The sequence below is a fragment of the Sinohyriopsis cumingii genome, chromosome 12 (assembly GCF_028554795.1).
Source record: "Sinohyriopsis cumingii isolate HCF-2022 chromosome 12, ASM2855479v2, whole genome shotgun sequence".
Taxonomy (NCBI): Eukaryota; Metazoa; Mollusca; class Bivalvia; order Unionida; family Unionidae; genus Sinohyriopsis; species Sinohyriopsis cumingii.
The window spans coordinates 101,728,448-101,752,221 of record NC_142972.1 but is presented as its reverse complement, the minus strand read 5'-3'; the positions used below and the strand labels follow the sequence as shown (position 1 = coordinate 101,752,221).

Below are 23,774 nucleotides of genomic sequence, written 5' to 3'. Positions count from 1 at the left end.
CAGCTACGTAGTGATTCATGCTGAGATTATTAATTCAGGAGGTCTGTATGTAGAGTCACCTTACAGCTATAAAGTGATTCATGCTGAGATTATTAATTCAGGAGTCTGTATATAGAGTCACCTTACAGCTGTATAGTGATTCATGCTGAGATTATTAATACAGGGGTCTGTATGTATAGTCCCCATGCAGCTATATAGTGATTCATGCTGAGATTATTAATGCAGGGGTCTGTATGTAGTCACCTTACAGCTATATGATGATTCATGCTAGAGATTATTAATTCAGGGGTCTGTATGTAGTCACCTTACAGGTATACGGTGATTCATGCTAGAGATTAAATCCACCCAAATCCACCGAAATCAACACCCAAGTCCAGGCAAATCCACCAAAATCCACCCAAATCGCATTCTGTCAACCATGTCACTTATAAATGACAACGCTCTCACGTCCCCCGATTTTTTTCTTTAAAACTTCGCGTTCTTGTGTCGGTTGATCAATAATAAATACAAACACAATTTACTAGTATTACATCTTTCGACTTTAATCTCCTAAGAAATAAATGACAAATCGCTCCATCGCATCACTTCATCGCTCGGCCATATACTACACAATGGAGAGATGGAACAACTGGCCCTAACAGGAGTCCATATAAATGATCTGCAAAATATATAAATGACCAAAAACAAATATTCCAAATATTGTATTGTCACACAGAAGTGGTTTTTCTCTGTCTGTCTGTCTCTCTCATACACACACACACAGACACATACACACACTCGTACATAATTGACTTGATTCATTATTATAATGATTCGGTATTAAGATGGTGAAAAATAATCTTTGAGTACATTACTTTATCCAATTGGTCATTTATAATATTTTTTAGTTCTTTCTGATGCTGGCAGTTTCCGTTGGCCCGGATTTTTTCCAACATTTTCGGAAGCCTTGAGACACTTAAAGATTCAAAATTTTAAAAAGGCCACAAAGTTGCAAAGAATAAAATATTTGTAAGAAATGCATTACGTATATATTTTAGTTTTCCTTTCCAATATCTTGCATCTTCAATTTCCTTCCCTTTAATTCTTTCATGACACATATATTTACTATCACTATTGACTTTATTAAAACCACCACAACCTCGAAATAATCTTCACTTGGTTTATCTGGTATATCTTCCGCTTTTCTCTTCGTACTTTTCAAGAAGTTTTAATTTTTTTTATATCCAATGTTTTTCCTCCAGATTATACTACACATAGCCGTTGAAGATACATAGTCTAGATTATATCAATCCGTATTGTTGAACGGTTGAGCGTGACCTTAATCTGATTATAATTACGTAATAGCTTTGACTGTGATGACAATTGATTTAATTAATTGCTGCTAAAAATCCTGTTTATTTATCCAAGGAATCTACTAGATGCATATCATCGCACGTGTCTTGAACATCGACGATTTATTTTTTTTACTGTTTTACATTTGGAAACTGTTACAAGAAACGATTATTCCGGGTAACATTTAGCTTTCAATGCCATTTGTATGATTTATATAAAATAATTATTTTCTTGTTTTAATAAAAAGTTATATGTACACACCCTTAATTGTTTCCATTAATTTCGCATATGCCGAAAAAGATAAACTATGGCAAGACACTGCAAGTATTAAATCTGGCATGAGATTTGCATGGAAATCTAAAGATTCTAAAGTTATGAACATGAATTTGTATTTAAATTTATCGAATGCCTTCTCTTGATCTAGGCAGATGAAGGGGCAGGGGATTTATTTGTGCTACGTATAGTCGCAGATGTTGCGAATCAAGTGGCCATTATCGAAAATCGAACATTTTTTAAACTCAACATACTGGATCCATGTGTGTGATGGATGGCATAACATTACTAGAGTTTACAAGCCAACAACCGTTTAGAATTTACTACAATATTATTAAACGAAATATAATATATTACAATTAATAATAAGAATATTCCAAATTTTGGTTGATAATAACTTAATACAACAGTGAGTGGAAATCGGCATTGAAAGAAACAATAACAACACGTGTACCATATAACAATCTATTAATTGAATCATTTTACAACAGTATTCACACAAAAAGTGCAATACACTATATACACATGAATGCATTCTTGTCCCATCAGATGTGAAGACTAACTTACATAATGTTATGAAATTCACCTGGTGCGATTGCAATGTCGTTTGGTCAGGTTGTGTCATAATTATAGCACACAATTATGTTGTTTTAACAAAATATAAATATTAGACAAATGAAAATACATAAATTCGTGCATGGGCTGCATTTGTTATTAGATTAAATGGTCATTGAATCGGTTCAAAATCCATGGTATGGTACTACACACATAATTTGGGGTCTATATAAAAAGAATGTAGTTTTTGCGTGTGCTAACCTATGCAATGTAAAATTAGTTACAAATTATAAATAAATGCCGATATTTACATTCTGCAGACGATGCATGCTCATCAGGTAGTCAGACTCTTTATCATCCAATGAACGACACGAAATCGGTGTGGATTTGGGTGGATTTGAGTGGATTTGGATGGATATGGGTGTTTCGTAATACTAGGCTGTGTTTAGTGTGAGATGAGAGGGATAAGGAAAAAATATTGTACCGTCCTTGTGTTTTCACAGGACGCTTTTTAAGGGTCACAGAACTTCGGGTTCAATTGAGTCCCGAGTCTTCAAGAGTTGGATTGAAATTGGGAATTTGAATCATTTGATTAATGAATTATTGTTACATTGTTATTCATTGAACTTCAACCATTTTATATATTTAACCATCAGCTATCGGCATCGCTGACGGGGGGCTCGGAGTTTGCATGTCTTTCACTAATTTAACTTCCAATACAAAATTGAGCCTGGATGGGACTTATATAATAGTTTAAATAAAATATTGGAAGCACCCCACCCCAACTATAACCACCCTCCCATGGCGTTTGTATGAATGCCAATGAGGTATTAATAGTGGTAACAGCCATATAGATTCTATAGAACATAGCATTCTGTTAATTTAGGAGTAAAAGCGATGAATAAAGCGTTAACAGTAGTAGTGGTTCTGATAATGTTATTTGATGCGATGTTGAGTGCTGGTTCTGGTAGCAACAGCGGCTCTAGTTGCAGTGGTAGCTGCAGTAATATTAGTTATTGTTGAAGTCATGGCGATGGTGATGTGGGTAGCATTACTTGCAGACGGACAACTAGATAGATAGATAGATAGATAGATAGATAGATAGATAGATAGATATAATCAAGATACTAAATTCAAATAAATAAACAGAAAGCCATGTATGGGAATGTCGAAGTTTTGTTCTCATGATTTTACCCGTGTTCATTATTTCATGTTATTTTATTTTAACTGCCTTTCTTTATTTGAACAAAGCACGTGACCGAGGGGTACATGTTTCTATACAATTTATTTTGATCCTTCAAATGTCCTTGGACTAAAAGTTCCAAACAGCATAAATCAGCCAGGTACGGTGTTACCTATTCAATACCTAGCTTGTTGCTGCGTGCTTCCGAAATGCTCTGCAGTGATTGGTGTGTTTGTATGTAGCGTCGCAACTTTGCCTGGAAAGGTAGATAAGACATGTCAGAAGTGATATTCCAGGTAAGTCAGGAATCTTACATTTTGAGGGATTTATGTAATTTTTGTAAGTATCAGTTTTCTTTATATGATTACAAAACTGCATAAATGTGCATTCGTAGTACCTGTGTTCATAATGGGTGTTTGGCAGTTATCGGACAGTGAAAATATAACTACGTACAAAATTAGTGCGCGACACGTACATACCACCGCGGTCCTTTAACTTTTCAAATTACAATAACAATTAGACAAACATTTCTGGCCTTATATCCTACTTTTAGAGAAGACATTGCAGTAGTCACTAATTGAAAAAAGAAGCCAAATAAAGGTAAAATAAAACGGTTTGTAATAGAACATATATAACGCCATAGTACTGTTACTAAGAGATTGTTTTCACCTCGCAATATGGCGGAAAGTATGTCGCTATTCGAGTGACGACATCCGGACCGAACCTATATTCACAATTACGATAGCTTCTATTTAGTCAACGCATTTTGCAAATATCAATGAAACTACACAAGTACGCATTCATATTGCCCGTAATTACGGAAATGGATAAAATGCTATTGGAATTGACATTTATTTCGAGGGTATTTATTATCCATTATTGACATAAATATAAATCATGGTTGAGTTCATAAAGTGGTATTACGATAGATAAAATAAATAGATAAAAAAAACAATGAAAACTATGATCCATCACATTCATTATTCGACTGTTTAAATAGACGTTTTCCTTAAATTATAATGGTTATTGTTTTCAAATATACCAATTAAATTGAAATTCTGAGGCACGACATATTTCATTGGTAGCAATGTGGCACAGTTTCTAGTGACTATCGTGTGCAACACATTTAGTTGGTAGCAATGTTTACAGTTTCTACCGACGATCGTGTATGACACATTTCATCGGTAGCAATGTGGTACAGTTTCTAGTGACTATCATGTTTGACACATTTCATTGGTGGCAATGTAGCATTGTTAATAATGAATATTGTGCACGACACATTTCATAGATAGTAATGTGGTACAGTTTCTAGTGTCTATCGTGCACGACACATTTAATTGACAGCAATGTGTACAGTTTCTACTGACTATCGTGTACGACACATTTCATGGGTAGCAGTGTGGTATTGTTTCTAGGAACTATCATGTACAACACATGTAAACGCCATCAATGTGGTACAGGTTCAGAATTGACTGTCATGTACGACAACTGGCGACTAGAATCAGCTGAAGCTAAACGATGGCTTCCTTCCATTATTCCTACAAAAATAATGCCCCCGCATATGTGATAAGATTGTGTATGAAAGTGCATGTACAGCGTAATCTCTTGGTACCAAAGGAAATCAATGATCACTTTCTATAAATTCATATACATCTTAAATTTGAAATTTATAAACAAAACATAAAAGATGAAAGGTAACATGTGCAATCCTTAAAACATATGGCCAAAATCATCATATAAATCGCCTTCTCTCAAAATGTTCACAAATATATATAGCACAACTACACATAAGGTGTTCTCCTTCAACAAAACATAAATGGTTTCAGATTTTAATTTTTACTTCTTTTTTAAGGAGTCATTGAAATTTAATCATTATATAATAAATTGAATATATGTTTTATGTGAATAGGACAAATGTTCAAATATATTTGTTCCAATTGTATTCTGTACGAATCTCTAACTCGTCCTGCAATGGTTGAAAACAAAAAGGATGCTGATTTTAGCCAACGTCCGTCGTGGTTTATTTGAACACCGATTGTACGTCCGTTAGGCAGGAATTGAACACACCACGGTGATCTGGGCAGGAATTAAACACACCCCTGTGATCTGGACAGGAACTGAAAACTCCATGGTTATTTGGGTGGAATTGAACTACCAACCTGCTGCTTCATCGTGGATCTGAATAGTGGTTAAATATATCAAAATGTATTGATGAGTTGTCTTGTAATATTCATAGTAGGGGCAATCATGCAGTAGGTTCTGTAAGCTCTTTTACTTGTTGGGTATAACAAGACACAATATTGTATTGCGCGTCTTCAGGTGGGTTGAACAATAATTCGACAAACATCCTTCTTCAGGTTGTTAAAAACAGGTCAGATATGAAATAGGTGAGTACCGCGTTCCCAATGTTTAAAACTTTTTATTATGGGACTAGGGCGCAGTTACTACGTCACACGCTTGTTTAAGCTTATGGATAATATTTCCTGCATAAATTGAAAAAAATTTAAGTGGGTATTCACGTCTTACATCTATATAGCGATTATTGCCAGAGATTGTTATTTCATAAGACTGTATGAAGAACCACCTTACAGCTATATAGTGATTCATGCTGGAGATTATTTATTGATCTACTTTATTTATGAATGCACACACACTGGAGCGTGTAAAAATTCTAACTTTCCACTCTTTCTCATTCTTGTATGGCACCAACCAACCTCTCTACCTACCAACACACTTGCATACATAAAGTTTAGAATCTCTTTTGGTTGAGGTCTTTTTCCTGCATATTACAAGCTGATACTAGATTTTGGATAGAAATAGTGTAACAATAATAATTATATCATTATCGCCGTGACTCGGTATGCCCTCCTCCCCCTCGGGGGACGCCTTTCCAAAGAGAGAATAAACACATACGCCTACACCATATATTGTCGTTCCCCACCCATTTTTATGTTACTAATGGCCAAAGTCGCTAAACTGATAAAAGCCTTAAGATGATAGTTACTAACCGTTTTACGGTAAAAGACATCGATTAATAAAAACATTCAGAGTTTGTGGCAATTAGCGCTAGTATAACTTTTGGAGATTACGGTTAAATCTAAAGCTAGGAAGATTTTTAAAAAAAATTAAAGACTGGATTACTTATTTGCAGAACAGACTAACATATGCCAATTACAATTTGTAATTCAATTCATGATTTATTATTTTTTGAAAGAAAAACAATAAGTAAAATATGGGTATTCATTATAATAAATGCTGGTGGCAACGAGTGAACATTTAAATTAGATGAGAGTAAGATCCACAACGGTAAATCCCATGATACAGCTCAATACAAGTTAATAGGTATTCATGCATTTTAATTCCTTGATACAGCTCAATACAAGTCAATGGGTATTCATACATTTTAATTCCTTGATACAGCTCATTACAAGTTAATGGGTATTCAGACATGTTAAGTCCTTGATACAGTTCGTTTCAAGTTAATGGGTATTCAGACATGTTAATTCTTTGATACAGCTCATTTCAAGTTAATGGGTATTCATACATTTTAATTTCTTCATACAGCTCATTTCAAGTTAATGGGTATTAAAACATTTTAATTCCTTGATACAGCTCCTTTCAAGTTAATGTTTATTCAGACAGGTTAATTCCTTGATACAGTTCGTTTCAAGTTAATGTTTATTCAGACATGTTAATTCCTTGATACAGCTCATTTCAAGTTAATGTGTATTCAGACATGTTAATTCATTGATACAGCTGATTTCAAGCTAATGGGTATTCATACATTTCAATTCCTTGATACAGTTCGTTTCAAGTTAATGGGTATTCAGACATGTTAATCCCTTGATACAGCTCATTTCACGTTAATGGGTATTCATACATTTTAATTCCTTGATACAGCTCATTGCAAGTTAATGGGTATTCAGACATGTTAATTCCTTGGTACAGTTCGTTTCAAGTTAATGGGTGTTCAGACATGTTAATTCTTTGATACAGCTCATTTCAAATTAATGGGTATTCATACATTTTAATTTCTTGATACAGCTCCTTTCAAGTTAATGGGTATTCAGACATGTTAATCCCTTGATACAGCTCATTTCAAGTTAATGGGTACTCAGACATTTTAATTCCTTGATACAGTTCGTTTCAAGTTAACGGGTATTCAGACATGTTAATCCCTTCATACAGCTCATTTCAAGTTAATGGGTATTCATACTTTTAATTCCTTGATACAGCTCATTACAAGCTAATGGGTATTCATACATTTTAATTCCTTGATACAGCTCATTTCAAGTTAATGGGTATTCAGACATGTTAATCCGTTGATACAGCTCATTTCACGTTAATGGGTATTCATACATTTTAATTCCTTGATACAGTTCGTTTCAAGTTAATGGGTATTCAGACATGTTAATCCCTTGATACAGCTCATTTCAAGTTAATGGGTATCAATACATTTTAATTCCTTGATACAGCTCATTTCAAGTTAATGGGTATTCATACATTTTAATTTCTTGACACAGCTCATTTCAAGTGAATGTGAGTAGTGAATGGGGGCACTTTACGGACAATGGGAATTAGCATTACAAGACCCCTTGGGGCACTTTACGGACAAGGGAAAATTAACATGGAGAAAAATCGTGGGGCACTTTACGGACAAGGGGATTTAACATGGCAATAAATCGTGGGTCACTTTACGGACAAGGGGAATTTAACATGGGAATAAATCGTGGGTCACTCTACGGACAAGGGGAATTTAACATGGGATTTTTTTTTTTTTAAAAAAATTTAAAAAAAATTTTTTAAAAAATTTTTTTAAAAAAAGGGGTAGGCAATTCAAAGACTATCTCTTTTCGAGAAATATGGCTGGCCCTGAAAAGGGCCTTTGGGTTTTATGTTAATGTATTCATTAACATAAATGGCACCGCATTGGTCTTCTTCTTGTCCTTAGGCTGCGTCTTACTGTTGGTCCGTACATCAGCACTCTTTTCAGGCATCCTTGTCTTTCGACGTAGATCCTACGTATCCACAGGCTGGTGTTTGTCCTGTGGACAACGGTCCACTTGGATCGGACATACATGAGCAAGTCCGTCCGAAACATCATGGAAGACACAAGGGTGGATGACTCAACTGTAGTCCACATCTTGAAGCGACGAGAACAGGTGAATCAATGCATTGAACGGCGCTTATTTATAGGTACAGAAAGGATTGAAACGGATTGAGTTCATTCACCAATCCAAACACGCGTTACAGAATTCAGTCAGCTCGCATCCAATCCGAAGAGAGCAGTCTGTGACGTCACGTAGTCAATATAGATTCGCTAGCGCTTGTGTGCATTCAGTCTATGCGACAGTGATTCAACATGACGGAAACTCAGAAAACGATCCATTGGGGTGCACCAACAGGGGAGACTGCCCAAGGGAACTCGGACTTACTTTCAGAAGAGGTGAATTGGGATTTTGTGGATTTTCTCTCCTCGCAAGAATTTGTTCCTGAACCTTCGTTACCTTCTTCATTACCGCAAGTGGAGAATTTTAGACAGAGACAGAAAGAAGAATTGGAGAAATTTATACAACGACAAAAGGAAGCGGAACAGGCTTTTCTCCTACAGCAACAGCAACAAGAAGAAGAGGTAAGAAAAAAACAACAGCAACAACAGCAAGAAGAAGAAGTAGCAGCAAAGAAACAAGAGGGTGAAAATCAAACGGTCACGGTACTGTTGGACATTTTAGCGGAGTTAAGAAGTCTGAAACAAATGTATCAGACTTCTTTATCACGACCGAAGAGAATACGACCTTCCCGAGCCAAACATGTCAACCCTGTGACTAAGCCTACCGTACCACCCTTAGTGATTTCAACCCAATCATTATCATCATCATCAACATTACGCAGTCCAGAAGTAGGCCTTGGCCGTGGCAAAGGCTTAAGGCAGTTAAAATTGATTGCTTAAACTCACCCCTGCACCATGAAGAAAAAAGGCCCTTTTCAGGGCCACCCACATTTCTCGAAAAGAAATACAATTTCAATTTGCCAATAACTCAAAAAAAAAAACTCACCCATGTTACCCTTTTAGTACGTGTCTGTGTATGAGTGCGTGAGTGTAGCTTCTTATTTTAAAATCACAACTCCAAGACACTTATCTTATATCATTCATTTATTCTTTTCTCCATTTTTTACAATCCAATTCACAATTTATAACACAACACTTTAATAAAAAGTTCATTAATTTCTTCTTTTCTCCTTTTTTAGTCTCTCTGTTTTTTGAATTTCTTCACCGTCACACTCTTTTCCTCTTCTTCTTCTTCCTCCTCGCTTTCTTCCCTTCTTCTTTTTTTCTCCTGTTTCTTTTTCTTCACCTGTCTTCTTTCTTCCTCAGAAGAATCCCTCTCTTCCTCTGAAGAATCCCTCTCTTCTTCTGAAGAATTCCTCTTTTCTTCTGACTCCTCTTGTTTCTTTTTTGGGCAATCTGGAGACCAATGTCCTTTTTCATTACAATAATAACAGGTATCTTGACTTTTGTCTTTTTTATCCCCTGTTTTTTTTCTTTTTTGACGGTCTGGACACTCTGAAGACCAATGCCCTTTCTTCTGACAGATATAGCAAGTATCTTGACTTTTATCTCTAAAGGAAGGAGAGTAGTCCGTAGGCTGGTCTGAAGAGAATTTTCTAATGACCCCTCGCAAAGCTCTGACGAAACGTTCCATCTGATCAGTCTCTTCCATCGTTGTGCTCGGCTTGAGAGTGAAATGAATAGTGAAAGGACAAGACACACACCCTTTTATATACGCTGGTCTACTATGACTATAAAGTAGTTTATGGTGTTTGAACTTGAGTCATTTGACTTTTTGCTTTCAAGATGAAACGATCCCATTCATTCGAGAAGAAAGAAGAAGAAAGTAAGAGGCAGAAACGTGATCTATCGCCTCGTACCAGGGCTGAAATCTTGGCACAAATTCATGCCAGTGATTTTGAAGAGGACATGAGTGAACCAGAATCCGAACCCTCTAAACCAATTTCACCACCCTTAGTCAACCCTGAAAAGTACTATTCCATTCGAGAGACGGAAAAGCGCTCCTCTAGAAAATTTAGAACCACGGCTTACAAATACACGGTGAAGTTTAAAGATTTCAAGGCTGAAGTGCCGTTAGAGAAAGCAGAAGTGTTCATCACTGAGGTGTGGGATTCTTTGCTCACTGCACTCAAGCAACAATGTCAACCCAAAGAAGACGATCGCTTGAGACTTTCCGTACAACACGACGGTTTGAAATCCCCTGTTTGGATCGAGTTTAGCACCCCTGCAGAATTAACTGCTTCCAAAGTCATGGACAAGATTCAACACGTACAACAATCTAATGATCAGTTTGACATCACCGATGGTAAAGCCACACTGGACATGACCCACGTCTCTCCTCCTCAAGGGACAGGACGCAAAAAGATGTTATTGGTGGACGACCTTCGCAACACCAAAAAGAGTCTCGTCCGAATTAGCAACCCTCATGACCAGATGTGTTTAGCCCGTGCCATCGTGGTGGGACGAACCTATGCCAACAAGAACGACACGGTAGAATGGAAAAGAACCTGGGACACTATTCAACGTTCCGACCGAGCCAAACAACGAAACGAAGCAGAACTCCTGTTGCAACAAGCTGGCCTGTCCAAAGACACACCCTGTGGCATTCCTGAGATGCAAAAATTGCAAGATGTCCTAGCTCCACGATACACCTTGAAAGTGCACCCTCAAGAAGTGCGCGGACCTCTATTGTTTCGAGGGCAAGACTTTAAGGACGGAAAATACATTCATGTCTATTATCACGATGAACATTTCGATACCATTACCAGTATCACCGGATTCCTGAAATACAGTTATTACTGTGAGAAATGTGACCATGGTTATAACAATCGAGAGCAACACAAGCATTGTGGATCGAAATGCACAGGATGTTTGGCCTCTTCACCCTGTCTGAGCGAAGAACCAGTGCCTTGTTCCACTTGTCTGCGCACGTTTGTCAGCCCTACCTGTTACCAACAACATCTGAAAACGCAAGGTTCACAGAAGAAATGCGCTTGTCAACTGCTGAGATTGTGCTCTACGTGTGGACAAGGCATACGTACCAATAGTGTCAAGGCACACGTATGTTCAGGAAAAAAAAAATGTCACATTTGTCACCACATCGTGGACTTGGAACACCAATGTTACGTGCAAAAATACCAACCCCCACCAGAGAAAGAGGACGGTCACAAGAAGAAAAGCAATTTCATCTTTTTCGATTTCGAATGCATGCAAGAAACCGGCATTCACATTCCTAATTTCTGCGTGGCTCATCGAGCGTGCGAGAAGTGCATTCAAGAACCTATCTTCAGTCATTGCCCTCACTGCAGCAAGATTCCTGGAGGACGTGAAAAAATCTTTCGGGGACCCAACACGTTAGCCGATTTTGCCCAATGGGTCTTAGACCCCGTCGACAAGACGTGGAGCCAAGAGGGCATCGAACGTTACGGAGATTGTCATCGCCATGCCACAGTGATGGCTCACAATTTCTCCGGATACGATGGACAGTTTCTTCTCAGATACTATACGGAACAAGGCACCGAGCGTCCTAAAGTGACTTTGAACGGAGCCAAAATCATTTTCATGCAAGTGGGACAAGTACAGTTTAAAGATTCGATGAGTTACTTGGCCATGCCTTTGAGTCGAATGCCTAAAACGTTTGGAATGACAGAAATGGCTAAAGGGTACTTTCCACACTTTTTCAATACGGAAGCCAATCAACACGCCGTTCTACCCCATTTGCCTGAGGCTCACTATTACGACCCCGACAACATGCGTACCGAACAAAGAGAAGCTTTCTACGCTTGGTACCAGGCTCACGCCTCTGACCCTTTCGACTTTCAGGAAGAAATGCTAAAGTATTGTCGTTCCGACGTGGACATTTTACGACGTTGCTGTGGAAAATTTCGAGAACTGTTCATGGAACACGGAGGGGTCGATCCTTTGAAAGAAGCTTGCACCATTGCCAAAGCATGTTCCTTAGTGTATCGACAACGATTCATGCCTGAAAACACCGTGGCTGTCATCAGCCCTCAAACGACCCACTTTGTCAAGCGTCAATACTCGGTCAAAGCCCTACGCTGGTTACATTACTTGTGCGACAAGGAAGACAAGTGGATTCAGCATGCCCGCAACGGAGGGGGCGAAAAGACCATCGGAACGTATTCGGTCGATGGCTGGGACTTAGAAAACCCCAAGATCGTGTACGAGTTTAACGGTTGCTTATTTCACGGATGTCCCGTCTGTTACCCTGACCGTGGCACTAAAAATCAGTTTTTGCAACGAACCATGGAAGACTTGTACCAGGACACTTGTCAGCGACGCCTAAAGTTAGAACAGGAAGGATACCAAGTGGTGGAAATGTGGGAACACGAATACGATCACCGCTTGAAAACCGATCCCGAGTTTAAACGCCTCGTGGAAAGTTACCAGTTCATGGACCCGCTGAACCCGAGGGATAGTTTGTACGGAGGAAGGACCAATGCCACCTGTTTGCTGTACCAAGCCGACGAAGAGAAAGGAGAAGAAATCAAATACTTGGACGTGTGTTCGCTGTATCCCTACGTGTGCAAATATTGTCGCTTTCCTGTAGGGCACCCGCAATTGTTAACGGAACACATCGACCTGAAAAACATTCGACAATACGAAGGCTTGATCAAGTGTAAAGTTTTGCCTCCCACTAACCTATACCATCCCGTCTTACCTCACCATTGTCAAGGCAAATTGATGTTTCCCTTGTGCCGTACTTGTGCCGAAACGTGTAACCAAGACCAACCTTGTCAGCACAGCCAGGAAGAACGTGCCTTGACGGGAACCTGGGTCAGCGTAGAATTGTTCAAAGCTATGGACATGGGATACCAACTGTTAGAAGTGTACGAAATTTGCCACTTTCCCAAGACACAACAATACCGCAAGGGTGACCCTACTCAGAAAGGCATTTTCGCCGACTACGTGGATGCCTTTTTGAAACTGAAGCAAGAAGCCAGCGGCTATCCTTCCTGGTGTCACACTCCCGAAGACCAAATACAATTCAAAGAGAAATACTACGAACAAGAAGGCATCTCTTTAGACCACATCGAGAAAAACGAAGGCAGGAGATCGTTTGCCAAAGTGATGTTAAATTGCTTGTGGGGTAAAATGGCACAACGACCGTGTTTACCCAAGACGGAATATTTGACAGAACCTTCCCGCTACTTCCAGATGATTCACGACAAAACCAAATACATGAAACACGTGGACGTCGTTCGAGAGAATTTGATCTTGGTCAATTACGAAGAAGATTTGGACTTTGTACAAGACGACCCTTTTGGAAATGTCATCATTGCGGCTTACGTGACAGCTCATGCTCGCTTAAAATTGTACGAAGCTTTAGAACTGTTAGAAGAACGCGTCCTGTACTTTGACACGGACAGTTGCATTTACATCCATCACCCGATTCAACAGCACCCTAACATCGAAGGAGACCGTTTAGGAGCCTGGACAGACGAGCATCCCGACGACAAGATTCTAAGTTTCGTCAGTGGCGGTCCCAAAAATTACGGCTACGAATACCGGGACAAACAAGGAGAAGTGCACACGACGTGCAAAGTGAAAGGACTGACTCTGAATTATCGTACCAGTCGAGTGGTGAACTTTGGGGTATTGAAAGAAGCCTTGCAATCGGGAGAGGATGGAAACTTTAAAGTGACCACTTACCAACCGAACAAGATTGTACGTTTACCCACTCACCACATCGTCAGTCGACCCTTGGAAAAAGTCTATCAAATTGTATACCAGAAGCGAGTGCGACTTCCCAATCACTTTACGTTGCCGTACGGTCACGTCGGTATTGGTCTGTATATAAAAAAGAAACCCTAGACAAGATCGATAGTTCATTGTGACTAGCAAGACCGAGCGAACAAGATGAATACTTTGAAAGAGACATCGTTCCAGTTTGGGGATTGTAAAAAAGTTGTATCTTCCTCTAGTGTGACTAATACTGGATGGATAAGACCCATGCATTGCGACGGAAAATGTCCGGAAGGAAACTGCGATTGTCCATGTGGTTACCATTGTAATTGTGTAACGGAGTTTGCAGACGAGTGCGATTGTGAGCCTTGCGATGGGACCGATGCTGTACGTTGTGACCTGAGCGATGCCGTAAAGCATCATGGGAACTTTGTTCTCACTACCCCTATCATGGAAAGGGATGCTGTGCGTGTCAAACCTGAGGGATGCGAAAGTGATGCCGCTCGTCCTCTTAGACATTTTACCGGGTTTAAAGGGGAATGTTCACCTTCACGTCTACCCCCCTACGGATGTCATCCAGCCCTGAGCAAACTCCTGCCCATGTCACTCAACCCTCATCGAAACGAACCTGTGAAAAACGAATATTCGTTTCCTGTGCGTTTGTCGGAATACTGCGACTTTGAAAATCGTCTTCAATCGTTCAAAGGAAAATGGCCAAAGTATCTGGGAGGACCGACCCCCGAAGAATTAGCCAGAGCCGGATTTTTCTACTTGGGCGAAGGACATAAAGTCAGGTGCTTCAGTTGCGATGTGACACTTCACCACTGGGAACCGCAAGATTCGGCCTACGTAGAACATGCTCGATGGTCACCGAATTGTCATTACTTACCTTTAGTGGGACCGAGACATTGAAGTAACTTTTTACCATAATCATCTGTTCATGGATACTTTACAAGAGAACATTCGTGCTTTGCCTGTGGAGTTGAGAGAACGCATTTATCGAGAACTGGTCAAAATACAAGTGAAACGTAAAGAACAATTGCATCCGATACGTCACCGGTGTTTGAACCACTGGTACCTTCAGGCTATACAAGGACTGATTCAATTGAAAGTGTTCCATTGGACAGACATTGATCAACGACCTCCTGGTTATAAAAAGGAATGGTTTGGTATTGACGATTCTATCTACTACATTGTAAACGTACTGCATCGAATTCCAGAGGAAGAGTTAACGAATTACCAACATCTTTCACACAATGTCAACTTGGTGAAAGAGGAAACTTCTGAACGAATTGTAATGTGTAGATTAGTGACTCAACGATTTAAATTCGACACTGAAGTGAAACCATGTTTGTGCAAAGAGTACATTTCTTGTGTCAGACCAAAGAGGATTTAGTATGACCTATTCATGGATACTTTACAAGAGAACATTCGTGCTTTGCCTGTGGAGTTGAGAGAACGCATTTACCGAGAGCTGGTGAAAATACAAGTGAAACGTAAAGAACAATTGCATCCGATACGTCACCAGATCTTTAACCACTGGTACTTGAATGGTATAAGAGAACTGATTCGTCAGAAATTCTTTCAATGGTCAGACATTGTTCAAAACTTTGAGGTCGCTAATGATCGACATGTTCATAATTATGGTTACTTCGAGATTCACCTACAGCAATACATTGAGGAAGACAAGTTAAAGGATTACCAACATATTTTACGTGGAATCTACTTAGAGGAAGAGGAAACACCTAAACGAACTCTGACGTTTCGGTTACAGTATGCAAGATTTAGATTCCCTACTGGAGAACGAAGATCTCTGGCTAGAAAGTACGTCTATTGCATCCGAAAAAAAGAGAATATAAAAAGAGGCTGCCATGCCACGGTTTATGTCACATGTCATCCAACAGATTCCGTGGAAGGAACTCAATGACCATATTCAAACCGTGGATCATTACCATCGATTATTACAAGAACTGTATCCATTCAATTTTGGACGACAAGTGGTGTGTGTCTTAGTGACTTGTTTTCTGGGATTTCGTTTACCAGCCGATTCTTTGTGGACTCTTTACGATCAGTACTTACCACCTCCATGGCCTTAAATGGTCACGAAAAACTCCTTTTGTTCAAAGCCTTGCGTTTTCATCTGGATACTTCTCGACCTCAACAGGAAAAAAAGATTCGTCAACTTTTAGCGACCCAAGACGTGTATGACGATGTGTGTGTAGCTTGTGACTTACACCCTCATTGGACAGATGTTCGTGATTGGAAAAAGGGGGGTTTTGAGACTTGGACCCAAGAAGTGGCCCAGTATGCACAAGAGTTGTTCAAGGAAAAAAGTTACTTTTCAACCCGTGTTAGTGACGGTGCCAGAAGAACCCGTCACCGAGAACAACCACTCGCTTCAGGACAGGACTGTCATGGACATGCCTGAAAGGTCATTCCGGGAGGACACTTGTGTGACAATACCTCATGTAGAGACTGTAAGAACATTACACACTGTCCCTAGGACATCTTGGTTACCCAAAACATGTTGTACAGACACTTGTTTATATTCCACTTTGATCGCTTTGCTGTGTTTTATATTCCTGTACATCACTATTTGGGTTGTATGTATTTTTGTCTTTCGTGTTCATATTTGAAACATTCAATAAACGTGTTCTGAAAAAGTATATAAACTCTTGTCTTGTTTGTTTTTCGTGTCACAAGTGACATTTCTCATACCATGGCTACCTCTGCTGTCTCTGCTCCCTCTTCCTCCACTGTCAAAGTCATCGACGAACACTTAGATCGTGCCAGTTGGGAGGCTTTGTATCTTCGCCATCCCTTTAACATGCTCATTGCTGGACCTAGCGGTTCAGGCAAAACCGAATTCGTCAAACGTTTGATCGAACATAAACATCATTTGATCGATCGGCCCCCTCAACGGATTGTGTGGTGTTACAAAGAGTGGCAATCGGCGTACAGCTTCTTGCGTGAAAGTCAAGGCGATTCCATCGTGTTTGTGGAAGGCATTCCTAAAGAAGACGATGGCATCGTCTCTGACTCCCGTCTAACCCATTTGGTCATTTTCGACGACATGTTAGGAGAAGACGAAGAAGAAATTAAATTGTGGTTTACGCGCAAAGGGCATCACCGTAATGCCAGTGTCGTTTACATCACCCAAAATTTGTTTCAACAAAGTAAAGCCCATCGCACCATCAGTCTCAATGCGCATTACGTGGTCTTGTTTAAAAGTCCTCGAGATAAATCGCAAGTGCAAGTCTTAGCCAAACAGTTAGGAACGCCTTGGCTGACTCAGGCGTACGACGATGCCACTCAAACGCCACACGCCTATTTACTCGTCGATTTGAAACCTACGACCCCCGAGGATTTGCGATTTCGTACCCACTTGTTTCACCACTGGTGCCAAGACGGAGGGCCTGTCCTGTACACGTCTCCGTCCTCGACTTCATTTCACTCCCCATGAAAAAATCTATAAAAACCTCAGACCCTTTTTCGTCTGTCTCACACAGTGTGAACATGACGTCCCTTCAGTCGCATCTTCCCGTCAAATTGATTCGTGCCTTGTATGGCATCAGTCGAGAAAAAGATCCACAAACACGAGCTCGTGTCTTAGAAGCTAGTCTCAAAGAAGTCTTACGATGGTTCACGGTGACGGCACGTCAAATACTCCAAGGAATCATTCAGATTCCTCATCAAACCCAACGCTTTTTCGATCGAAACAAAGTCGCTTTGGTCCAACTGGCCGATCCCCGCATCGACACTCAAACCAAAAAACAAATCATTTTGAAACCTGGAGGGAGCGGTACTCTAGGAGGGGTCATCATTCGCTCACTCTTAAGATGGGATCCTAATGCCCCCAAAGTTCTCCCCAAGACAAAAGTCCAACGAAGCCCCAAGAAGAAAAAGAAAAAGACCAGGTCCCCAAGAAGAATAACTTCTCCAGTGGCAGGACCCTCCTCTTACCAGACACCACCGCCATCACCCCGGAAAAAGAAAAGAAGCCCCCATAAAAAGAAACAGAGAAAAAGTCCCCAGAAAAAGAAAAGTCCACAGAAGAAGAAAACTAGTCGCAAGAGAGGCACTTCGGCCAGGACGCAACCTTACACTCGCAAGCCACGACCTGCCACAACGTCTCCGGCAGCCTCACGTTTGTCCACTTCTCCGTTGATGTCACCAGGAACTGAAGAGTACTTGGAGACGTTGATTACACCAAGAACTTCTCCGTTGATGACCCCCAAAAGAACTTCCCCAGTGGCAGGACCTTCCCATTTAGCGGCAGTGGCTGCTGCTCACAAAGTACCTTCTCCCAAAATGAAAGTCCAAGAAAGATCGGGCATGTTACAAAGTTTACTGGATTTGTCCAAGCAAGAACTGGCTCGATTTAGTCCGTTGCGTACCCCTGCACGACGTGTCATGCCTGTCCTCAAATCGATAAAACGTAAAGACAATCAGTGGCGACGCGTTCCAGTATAAAAAGAGCCTGTGACCAAGTCGGGGTATCAGTGAACTTGTAAAAAAGATGTCACCTCCAAGAAGCCACAAAAGAAAGAGACAAAGGCAGACGCGTCATCCGACAAAGCGCTTAGCCAAGCATCGACATTACCCTAAGAAAAGACACAGTCGTTCCAAGAAAAAGAGGCGTCAACAAAGGGGAGGATTCCTTGGTGATTTTGGGAAAAACATTGTCACCTTTATGACAAAGCGATAGTCTCAAAAAAAAAAAGATAAAAGGGCGTGCGTTAAGTCATCGACGTTAGTGTCTGTTCGGTGAATGTCCCGGAACCCACAAGCAAAAAATGTCACCCTCCAGAAAACCCCAAGGAAAGAAAAGGAAAGGACTGCCACCACGTTTAGCTAAACATGGGGACCTGTTATCTGTCCTGTCCAAAGCTTCTTCACCCCTACGAAAAAAACTCATTCAAACGGCCTCCAAAGAGGTCATCGATACCGTGTGCGAATGTTGTTTGAACGTTTTGAAAGGCACGATCCCTTTGTCCAAACACCAGAAACAATGCTTAGGCAAACATCGTCACGTTCTTCGCCAAATGGTTCAAAAGAAAATTCCCATTCGTCAAAAAAAGAAGATGTTGGTCCAACGTGGAGGCATTTTACCTCTCTTGTTAGGCCCCATACTGAAAGGAGTCTTGGGAACCATGTTGGGAGGACTGGTGGGAGCAAGATAAAAAGGCCTCGGAAGTTCCAAGATCTCAGAATCGACCCCTGACAACCCCCATGGAAGGACGAAAACTAGCTTTAGTGCCTTACAAACGATGGATGGAATACCATCGGTGGCAAGAACAACGCACCCCGCATTTACCTCCCAATCCCAATTTGAGCGAAATGTCCCAGTTACAACACGAATTGCAGTCCTTGATGGATCGCCAAGATTTGTCCGAAACAGAAAAATCGCAAAAGTACGGTCAACTCTTGCAACGATTGCAACTCTTTCACCAGAAAGCTTTAGACGAAACAGCTCTACCCACTCTGAAAGATTTTAAGACCTTGATGAAAAGTCCAGCACCATCACCAGTACCAGTACCAGTACCAGTGGTCAAGACAGAAAAAGGAGAAGAAGAAGAGGAAGGGTTTCTAACTCCACCAGAAAAAGTACGCAAGTTAACAACACCACCTACCTCCAGAATTGGATGGATTAAAAAGATGATGGCCACCCCTTCTTCATCACAAGAGAAAAAGAAAGTGAAGACAGAAGTGAAACAAGAACCGATATCCCCTGCACAGACATCCTCCTCCTCCTCTTCGACACCTATTGCTGGTCGCACACGCAAAGCCTTGCAATCCAAGAAAATACCCCAAGAGAAAAAGAGTAGCCTCTTCCAAGAGTGGGTGCCTTATTAACACATCAACCAACACAAAAAATGGAAAAAGTCTTAGCCAGCATTTACTACGATCCCTCCCATCCTGCAGGTTACGCAGGAGTTCAAAAATTGTATCGTGCTGCCAAAACTCGACTGAAAAGTCTCCGTTTACCTCAAGTGCAACGATGGTTACAAGAACAAGCTACCTACACTTTACACAAACCCATTCGACGCAAGTTTGCCAGAAGTCGCACCCGAGTGGAAGGCATCGATCATCAATGGCAAGCCGATTTAGCCGATGTCTCTCATTTGGCCAGCTACAATCGCGGCTACAAATATTTGTTTTGTGTCATCGACGTCTTTTCCAAATTTGCCTGGGTCGTGCCCTTGACTTCCAAATCGAGCAGCGAGTTAGTGCGAGCCCTGCAACGGGTGTTGAAACAAAGCGGTCGTCGCCCTCTTCGATGGCAAACGGACAAAGGCACCGAATTTCTGAACCAAGCTTTCCAAAAAGAATTAAAGAAACGTGACATTCATTTTTTTACCACCGAGAATCCCGAAACCAAAGCCAGTATCGTGGAACGTTTTCAACGTACTTTGAAAGAACGCATGTGGAAATATTTTACGCATCACCACACTCTGAAGTACATCGACATCTTACCGCACCTGGTGCAAGCGTACAACCAATCTTACCATCGAAGCATCGGACGTGCCCCGCAAGACGTGACTCCCGACAACGAAGTGCTGGTGTTCGAGCGCCTGTTCGGTACGTCCCCGACGAGGGCTGTCCCCAAGAAAAGTGGAGAGTTGACCGTGGGAGATTGGGTGCGCATTGGCAAAACCAAACGCACTTTCGACAAAGGTTACTTACCTAACTGGACGACCGAACTGTTTCGCGTCACTGGACGAGTACATGGCCGTCATCCTGCCGTCTATAAATTGGAAGACATGAACGGAGAAGTACTCAAAGGAACGTTTTATTTGCCCGAGTTACAACGTGTCACCAAAAAAGAAGACGACGTGTACGACATCGAAAGCATTCTCGAACGCAGAACCCGTAAAGTGGGCAAACGACGTGTCAAAGAAGTCAAAGTACGTTGGAAAGGATATCCACCCAGTTTCGATTCTTGGATCGACGCTTCGCAAGTCATCGACTATAAAAAGAAGAAGTGACCATCATGCCCTTTCACACAGCAGCAGACGCAGCTACGTCGACCAGTCCTTCTTCCCCTAGTTCTTCTGTGCAAGATTTACAAAAACAACCCTTGTGGGTGTGGTGTGGAGAACGTGTGCCTAAAACGCAAATCGTCTTTTTCTGCCAAATCTTCGTGGTGTATTGTGTCATCGGGGCAGCCATCGCCAATTTGAGTTTGCAACAAGGAGACAAACAATTGTGGACCATTTTATTGAGCAGTTGCATCGGTTACCTGCTTCCCAATCCCTCCCTGAAATTCTCCTCGAACGGGAACGTTGTGTCCAGTGCCAGTGCCAGTCACCACTCCAACAACCACAACCAGAACCCCATTTTGGGCGGAGACACACCTCTGACATCCACTAATATTCCCTCGGACAGCCACAGAACTCTGGAATTATGAGTCACCAAAACCAATTTTACTTAACCTTACCCAGTGACAGTTCCATGGAGGTGTTTCCCCACAACACATTGTGCTGTTACACAGCCAAATTACCTCAGGCCATCCCCTTAGATCACGAAGCCCATTGGGAAGTGGCTTTAGTGGAAATCATTCACCCGACCCAAGTCCTCAATGTCATTCCCAATCAAAATTTTTTTAATGTGGAAGTTCATGACGAGTCATTGCAACAGGAGTTGAATAAGAAAGTCACGTATGACAATAAAATCTATAATGAGAAAACTCAAAAATGGACCTACCACTTTTTAATTCCCCCAGGTTATTATTTCAGTGGTCAACATTTGGTCAACGTCATAGCTGCCAAGTTTAATGGCGTGTTTGGGAAAGCTTTGGAGCATGCCAAAATAAGTGTCACCATGGAGTACCACAAAGTAGCTCGTCGCTTCTCGATGAAATTTGAGCGGAGTAAAATCATGTCCATTTTATTTTGTCCTGAATTGTTTGACATGTTGGGCGGAGACATGAACCTGAGAATGACCATACTCAAGAACAACGAATTACCCATCGTTTACGACAACGAGTCTTTTAGCAAGTTATTTCGTACCCCAGTAGAACTGAACCAAGGACTGAATTTGATGTTCGTGTACTCCGATGTGGTGGAATACAACGTGGTGGGACACACCTCCGTGCCGTTACTGCGTGTCATTCCTTTCAAAGTGGATTCTGCCGCAAACGCTGACGAGGAAGGTGGAAACACTTACCACGTTCACCGCGAATTTGTCCATCCTCATTATTTGCCGGTCAGCAAGTCGTATTTGGACACGGTCAACATTACTATAAAAGGAGATTTGGGACAAAATATTCCATTCACCAAAGGAAAAGTCACGGTGAAACTCCATTTTCGAAAACGGTTCTCTCACGATTCGTAAGTAAGTCATGTATCCAGTGTACCAAGGGGTTGCACGACAGCGAGGACACGGTTTAGGAGACATGTTAAAATCGGCCTTTCGTTCGGTGGCCCCGGTGTTGAAACCGATGGTGACACGCGGATTGCACGCCTTGAAAGATGCGGCACTGACGCAAGGCAAAGAATTTCTCCAAAATGTCATCATCGACAAACAAAACCCTAAAGAAGCCTTCATGAGGGCAGGCAAAAATGTCCTGCTGCAAACGGGCAAAGACATTTTAGGCCGACGAGACACACCTATAAATGCCCTGCACGCTACCGAGTCAGGCATTCAGCAAGGACAAGGCAGAAAGAGACGACGAAGAAAACACCCTTTCACCAGACTTCAAGCTAGAAAAGCCAAGAAAAGAAGAACCGTTCGAGACTTAGACGTTTTCGATTATTGAGACACAGAAAAAAATGATGCACCGAGAGTCATGTGCTTGTTCCAAGACGGAACTGGATATGTTTGCCATGCCCCCCACCATGATGACGATGCAAGAATCGCAGTGGGTGGAATTTCATCCCGTCTCCTCTTTGACGGATTCCGCTCCCATCGAGTTCGAAATCAAAGGACAACCCGAAGATTACATCGATCTGAATAGCAGTTACCTGTATTTGAAAGTCAAAGTGATCAAAACTGACAACACCAATCCTGGAGCCAATGATAGGGTAGCGCCCGTCAACAATTTCATGCATTCCTTGTTCAGCGAAGTGGACTTGTACTTGAATAACAAACTGGTCAGCAGCAGCATGGATACTTACCCATATCGTGCCTACTTGGAAAATCTCTTGACGTACGGAAAAGAAGCCAAGAATACTCATCTGGATGCTTGCGTGGTATGGAAACCTGACACGGCAGGTGCAGGCACGTTTAGCGACACAGCCCTGACAGAAGATGACAATCCTCACAATGTGGGGTTTAACACACGTAGAACTAAAATTTTGCAAGGACGTAGTTTAGAACTGATGGATCGTTTGCATTTGGACATGTGGTTACAAGAAAAGTATTTACTGAACGGAGTTGATATTCGCCTGAGACTGAATCGTAGCACTGCCGCTTTCCATTTGATGGCCCATGCCAACGAATACAAAACTGTTATCCAAGAAGCCAGACTTTACGTACGCCGTGTGGAAGTGTTACCTAAAGTGGGAAACGACATCAGTCAGACGTTGAGCAGAACGACCGCCAAGTATCCCATACGACGTGTGGAAGTGAAAACGTTCACCATTCCTGTTGGACAGCGATCCATGATCGAAGATCATCTGTTCCAAGGACAGTTACCCAAGCGTTTGATCG

At 41.3% G+C, this 23,774-nt stretch overlaps 1 protein-coding gene across 1 annotated transcript in view; it reads left to right on the top strand.

Moving 5' to 3' along the window:
- The first annotated feature begins 3,574 nt into the window (after positions 1-3,574).
- Positions 3,575-23,774, top strand: part of LOC149787116 (uncharacterized) — a 153,259-nt gene continuing 133,059 nt past the window's right edge. The window contains exon 1 of the mRNA XM_089977631.1: positions 3,575-3,682. The gene's annotated coding sequence lies outside the window, so the exon portion shown is untranslated. The remainder of the gene's footprint in view (positions 3,683-23,774) is intronic.